The 7,215-nt window shown below is 55.2% G+C and overlaps 1 protein-coding gene across 1 annotated transcript in view; it reads right to left on the bottom strand.

Annotated features, from left to right (window-relative positions):
* The window catches only part of POP5 (POP5 homolog, ribonuclease P/MRP subunit), a 5,992-nt gene extending 5,228 nt beyond the window's left edge, over window positions 1-764 (bottom strand). The window contains exon 1 of the mRNA XM_006770305.2: window positions 321-764. The gene's annotated coding sequence lies outside the window, so the exon portion shown is untranslated. The remainder of the gene's footprint in view (window positions 1-320) is intronic.
* Between the last annotated feature and the right edge of the window lie 6,451 nt (window positions 765-7,215).

Here is a 7,215-nt window from a genome sequence, read left to right on the forward strand (position 1 = left end):
AGCGGTCCCGGGGCTGCCCGTGGCCACCCCAGGGTCTCGGGGGAAGGTCCCCATCGGATGATGGGGGAGGAGAGGCGGGGGAGGGGGAGGCGTAGGAAACTTCCTTTGAGCGCTTCCCCTTCTTCCCATCTGAGGGTTCCCACGCTCCATTTGTGCGTTTGGATCAGACACAAAACCGAATATTAATCCTGGCAAAGCCTTGAAACTCACTTGAACACGAAAATCACACAGTGCATCTCTCGGACCGGGAATCCGGGACAATCCCACGAGGTGGTGGGGCGACTGCTGCGAAGCTCCGTAAACGGGAGGGTATAACATACCTTGTCCAGGACCTCCTGGGGTGGGGTCTTCTTCATCTAATGGGCTGCCGTTGATTAGGCTCTGGCCATGTGCCAGGCACGGAGCCAAGCGCTTTCTGCGTCTGACTTCATTTAATCCTCTCAGCACCTCCCAGCGCGCCGGGCCCATGAGTCTCTGAGGCTCAGAGAGGGAAAGGACTTGCTGGAAGTCACACAGCAATTCTAGTCGACAAAAGACCTTGGTCTCGCCTCCAAACCTGGGCTCTTAACCCCTTGCTCTCTACCTCTTCTGGGATGGCTGGGGCCTAGAGGGATATTCAAAGAAGGCAAAGCCAGTTGGCACCTAGGGGTTCCCGATCAGAGCCGGGGCAAGGCTGCCATGACGGCCGATGGCAAAGGAACATCGTGTCTGCTTTGGCATGTTGTGAAGCAGCCGCTGCTCATTAGAGGCTCCTGCTCCTCTAATCCCATCAACCAATTCCCTGTCAAGCCTTTATGGGGACAATCTGGATAAAATTAAACCCTCCATCTGCCTGGCCAGGGGCCTGGGGAGCTGCCACACCCTCCAGGTTGCTGGGGCAGACATGGCCCTCCCTGGACCTCATGTCAGCTCCCGCTCGTCCTCACTGCTAGGTGGGCCTCTTTTCCCTCCCCTCACCTGCTGCGAGGATTTGCTCATCCAAAAATTAATTGGAATTACAAGGGCACTACTGTTTGACCCAGCAATTTCTCCGCCAGGAATTTATCCCACAGAGATGCTTGCACTTGTGCCAAATGACACGTGAACAGGATGTGTCTTGCAGCATTTGTTTGTGAGCAAAAGGCAGCGCCACACAGCCAGTGAGCTGCAGAGCCACAGGCAGCCCATGTCCTTCACCGGTTCCTGCACAGCTTCTCCGTGTGTGGAAAATCCCCGAACGGTGGTACAAAGCGTGTTGATGATGGTCACCTCTGGTGAGAGGAGTTCACGGTGTGAAGTAGGAGGGGACTCAGTTTTTAAAAAAATATATATTTTATTGATTTTTTTTTACAGAGAGGAAGGAAGAGGGATAGAGAATTAGAAACATTAAAGAGAGAGAAACCTCAATCAGCTGCCTCCTGCACACCCCCTTCTGGGGATGTGCCCACAACCAAGGTACATGCCCTTGGCTGGAATCGAACCTGGGACCCTTCAGTCCGCAGGCCGATGCTCTATCCACTGAGCCAAACCAGTCAGGGCGGGGACTCACTTTTTACCGTGTTCTTTGGGTTATTTTGTTTTACCACGTGCCTACGTTAATTTTATATGAGCCCCAGACCCCAAAGTATGTGATTAGTAATCCTGGCCTCTATCCTGGACGTGGGCGCTATTTTCATCTTCATTTTACAGGGAGGAAGCGGAGCTCACCCAGGTGTTAAGCGGCCGCTGGCTAGGAACGGCCAAGGGGGGCTGACTCTCGAGCCAGCGTTCATGCCCCTGGTTTATATTAGCCTCCTGGGCTGGGAAGGGGCAGAGGAGAGAAAAGCGGTGAAAACATGGACTTTGGGGCCAGCTTGCCCGGGATCGAGTTTTGACTCAGCCACTCGCCAGCTGTGTGACCCGGGGTTAGTCACTGCCCCCCTCTGAACCCCAGTCTCCCCTCCAAGGGTTAAATGACTCATCTCCAAGGCAAATGCTTAGAACAGGGCCCGTCTCACCCTGAGTGCTCAATGGAAGTCAGGTGTTTTTAAAATATATATTTTTATTGATTTCTAGAGAGAGAAGAAGGGAGAGGGAGAGAGAAAGATTGATGTGAGAGGAAAACATTGACCAACTGCCTCCCACAGGCCCCCGGAATGTGCCCTGGCCCAGAATGGAACCGGCAGCCTTTTGGTGCACAGGACAATACCCAAGCCACTGACCCACACTGGCCAGGGCGAAACTGTAGGTATTGTTATAGCATTGTGCTAGCATTATCTTCCCCAGCTTCAAGCTCAGAGCGGGTCCTTCTCCCGGCTGGGGGTCCAGCTGCGGCTACTCATTTTCTCCCCGAGGGGCAAGGCCCGGCTGCCCTCGGCTCCAGCCCCCAGCGAAGCCCTTTGCGTCGGTTCTCCTGGGTTATCTCGGTGTGCTGGTGTGATCAGAACCCATCGCATCGCCAGAGCTGGAACAAAACGGGCAGAGCCGCAGGGCTGGTGTGGCCCAGATCCAGGGGGAGGCTGCGATGGGCGGCCTCCCCTTTGGGCTGTTCCAGCGCCTTCCCACCGCTCATGCTAGGAGGGAGAAGGGCTCAAAATAGCTGTTGCTTCCCCAGCACGGCGCCAGGCCAAGCACAGGAATAGGCATCTGGGGGTGGCCGCCTCAGCTTCCTCCAGGGCTCTGGGGGGGCGCTGGGAATAGCTAGCGGCCGGACTCCCCCCGGTGTGGCTGGAGGGGGGGTAGTGCAGCCGTCAATATACAGGGACTTACCCTTGATGGTCCAGCTCCTGGAAAGTGTTGGCCCAGCTGGGGCTACTGGCCAGCAGGTCACTGGCTCTGGCCAGATGCCAACCAGGGTCTGGGTTCGTAGACCCATTGGAAGTGCCTTCCAACACTGGCTCCTACAATCCTCTCTTGGCAGGTGAGGAAACTGAGGCCCAGAGAGAGGTGCATGTGCCTGAGATCACAAAGCCGCTAGAAGCCACACTTCCAGGGAGGGCAGGACTCGGGGCTTTGAGAGGCAGGAGAGGGAGGTGGGTACCGGGTTACAGGACTCGGACTGTCTGGGCTCGAATCCAGGCCCCACTGCTTATGATCTGCCTGCTCCCAGGCCTCAGTTTCACTCCTGTAAAATGGGCACAATAGCAGCACCCACCTCCTGCAGTTAGTCATGAGAGTGAATGAGTTAATACCTGAATGCTGTTATGGTTATTATTATTTTCTTATCAGACTCCTCACTCATTCATTCCCCAGGTATTGGCTGAGCACCTGCATGTGCCAGGCACAGAGCTGGCCTGGGTCAGGGTCGCTCACAGCGTGGCAAGCAGAGACATGGCAGGGAACCTGCCTCGTGCCAGCTACTGTGCTGAGCATGTTTATCTGCCTATCTAGCTTATTCCCTATGATGGCCTCTGGGGAGCCAGCATTGTGCCTATTTTACAGATGAGGGGAATGCGGCTCAGAGGGTCACACAGCCTGGAGGTAGCAGAGCCAGGATTTGAAACCCTGGCTGCCCTGCCGCACAGCCCATGCAAGTAACCAGCGCACGACACCCATTTTTCTGGGGAGATGTACAAGCCGCTCACTTGCTGCCGCCTAGGGGTTGGGTGGGAGTGTTGGGCACAGGGAGAAGGGCTCCACGGTCCCAGCCCTGACATTTATGACCCCAGCACCCCACACAGTCCCATGTCAGGTGTGAGGTGGTCCCTAGCCCATACTACTAAATTCCCACCTCCACTCCTCTGGGTTTCCTGGAGTACCTACTATGTGCCAGGCTTGTGCAAAGCTCTGAGAACTCAGAGAAGACTTCACCCCTGCCCTGAAATTGCTCACAGTGTGTTGGGAGAGACAGGTTTCTAAAGTGGTCAGAGCAATTTAGGGGCAGCTGCTGTGATGAGGGGAAGATGGGGGCAGGAGGGGTTCCCGGAGGAAGGATCTAACTCAGCTCAGAAGGTCAGGGAAGGCTTCCTGGAGGTGGTGATGGCTGTTGAGGCTTCCAGGAGAGAGAAGTGGCAGGAAAGCATGTTGCAGACGAGGGGATAGCTCGTGCTGAGAGGAAGTGCTGAGTTCCAGGAGCTGTGAGTAGGTGGGGCTAGAGGTGTGGGTGAGGAGTGCTGGGGCTGCAGAGATAGGCAGGGACAGGCCACTCAGGGCTTTTACAAATATATACATGTGTTTTTATTGATGATTTTAGAGAGGAAGGGGGAGGGAGAGAGAGAGAAACGCCAATGATGAGAATCGTTGATCAGCTGCCTCTGCACGCCCCCTAGTGGGGACTGAGCCCACAACCCCGGCATGTGTCCTGACCTGGATCAGAGGTCAATGCTTCACCACGGAACACGCCTGCGGGCCCGTGCAGGGTCCTGATGCCCACACCAAGGCTTGGGCACTATCTGGAAGGCGGAGAGAATGAGGGCAGGGCTAGAAGGTTCCGGGGAGGCTAAACCTCGGGAGGTTAGAGTGACGTGAGTGGGCTGTTGCCCGAAGGAGAAGGAGACTCGGCTGAGAGCACGGGAGAGAAACGGTGGCTCTGTGGAGGCAGAATGGGTCACGTGTTGTTGCGTAACAAATAACTCCAAACTTTGTGGCTTAAAACAGCGTTGTTGTCTTTTGTTTTTGTTAATCCTCACCTGAGAATATCTTCCCGTTGACTTTTTAGAGAGAAGGGAAGGGAGGGGAGAAGCAGAGAGAGAGAAACAGCGATGTGTCTCATCGATTGGTTGCCTCCCGCACATGCCCCGACCAGGCCCAGGACTGAGCCTGCAACCGAGGCACGTGGCTTGGCCAGAATCAAACCCGGAACCCGTCAGTCTGCAGGCCAACGCTCTGTCCACTGAGCCGAGCCGGCGAGGGCTGGAATCTGGACTCTAACGAAGGCCTATAGGGTCAGACCAGGTTGAAGAACATCCCAACTCCTCACGGGACTAGGACTGGACTCCTGGGGAGTCCCTGGGACGGTCCTGGAAGCATTCCCTGAGCCTCCTCTCTGCCTCCACGTCTGCTCTCCAGCATCTGACCTCTTCTGTCCCTCTGCTCTGGGTAGAACTGGCCTCCTGGCTTTTCTCCCAACATCTCAAGCTCCTACCTGCCCCAGGGCCTTTGCACTCAGTGCTCCCTCCACCTGGAACCTTTTGCTTCCCGAACTCCCCATGGCGGGCTGACATCTTGTGTGTCTCAGTTCAGATGTCACCTTCTGTAGAGTGCTCTTCCCTGAACAAACTGCCCTACTTACTGCGCTTCCCACGAGCAGCACAGTGAGCCAGATGGCCTGGTCTGGGCCTCAGTTCTGCTGCTTCCTAACTGGGTAGCACCGGGCAAGTCATTTAACCCTCTGTGCCAGGTTCCTCAGCTGTGAAATGGGGGTGATGCTAATCACCCCGTCACGGGGTTGGAGTAAGGATGAAATTATTGAACATCTGTTAACGATGCTTGGCCCAGAGTAGATGCTCTATAAATATTTGCTGTTATTCACATAGCACGCCTCCCATTCTGAAACTACCCAGGTTGCTGGTTTGTTTACTTGGTTTTTCCATCTCCCCAGTTAGAATGTGAGCCCCCTGAAGATGGTGGTTTTGTCTCTGTTGTTCACTGCTGTGTCCCCTGTCCCAGCACAGTGCCTGGCCCACAGTATAAAACATCGGTTAAGTAATCAAATGGCCAGGCTGGTGTGGCTTGGTGGTTAAGCATCATCCTATGACCCAGATCGACGGCTTGATTCCTGGGTTATGAGCTTGATCCCCAGTAGGCAGTGTGCTGGAGGCAGCCGTCCATGATTCTCTCTCATTATTGATGTTTCTCTCTCTCTCTCTCCCCCTCTCCCTTCCTCTCTGAAATCAATAGAAATATGTTTTTAAAAAGAAAACAACGGATCAAAGGGATGAATAAACCAGGCTATTAGATTATTCTGTTTTCAGCTCCCCAAACATGCCGCGCTCGCTCACTGCTGACCGTTGTGTGTGCTGTTCCCTTTGCCTGGAGCGGTCCCCAGAGGACGGAAGGGAATAATGAAGGAAAGATTGCCTTGCCAGTCCTCATGCCCCTGCCCAGGCGCCCACAAAGGAACAGTGAGCGAGAATTTAGACTTTCCAGGACTACTGCCAGCTGTGACCACCCTGCTGTCCTGCAACTGGGGAAACCGAGGCCCAGGGAGGGGAAAGGACTCGGCCAGGGTCACACAGTGAGTCACAGGCAACGTTCTCTCCGCTGGGCCCCACAGTCTCACCTGGAGGCTGTTTCCAGTGTCCACACCGGACCTGCCTCCCTACTGGGGCCTGGAGAGAGGGCGTGGGTGAGGGGCAGCGCCCTGCCTGGGGGCTCCTGCCCTTCATTCTGCTCAACTGAGGAGGAGCCAGGGCACCAGACCTAGTGAATGCACATGCTTCCGACATAGACTGAGTTGAGTCGGGTTCCTGACACTTCCACGTATTAACCATGCGGTCTTGGACTTTCTGAGCCTCAGTGTACACCCCTGGAAGATGGGGAGATGGAAACCTACCCACGTTTCCCTCACTCAGGGTTGCTGAGAACATTCCGATGAAAAGTTCTCATGCACTGAACACTTATTTTCAACTACCCTCTGGGGCAGGTAGGCATTTTATCCCCATTTTCCGGATCAGGAAACTGAGGCCCAGAGTGGGAGAAAAGTGACTTGTCCAAGATCACACAGCCAGCAGGGACCAGAGCAGGGACTTAAATCCAGGCAGGCTGACTTCAGAGCTCACATTCTTAGCCATATTATGCTCCAGGGCTGGGCACACAGTAGGCACTCAACAGATGGTAGCGCCTGCTGCCCCCCCCCACGGAAGCCCTAGGCAGACTTCACCTTCATGACGGCCTGGCTTCTTGGACAGCAGCCCCTCCCTGCACACCACAGCTTTTGTTCCCTTCCCTTCCCTCCAGTCCCTGCTGGAGACACAGGCTCTCAGCTTCCACCCTGAGGCCTTTCAGATGATCCCCACCGTGGCTGGCTCCAGCGTCTTCCTGCAGGAGCAGGAGTTACTTGGGGGATTTGATGGCTCCCTCTGGCTGCCTCTGACCCTCCCACCAGGTGCAAGCACCTGTCTAGTCAACCGCAGGGTTCATCAGATGCCTCCCAACTGTTCTTTGTTGTTTTTTTTTTAATATATTTTTTATTGATTTTTTACAGAGAGGGGACTGCTCACTTCTCCGCCTGCAGCCCTCAACTCAGACCCCAGCCTGACCCCTGCTTTTGCTCCCCTCCTCCCTGCCCCAAGGCCACTCCTGCCTTCCCCCTGTTCT

This window comes from Myotis davidii, unplaced genomic scaffold (assembly GCF_000327345.1).
Source record: "Myotis davidii unplaced genomic scaffold, ASM32734v1 scaffold803, whole genome shotgun sequence".
Classification (NCBI taxonomy): Eukaryota; Metazoa; Chordata; class Mammalia; order Chiroptera; family Vespertilionidae; genus Myotis; species Myotis davidii.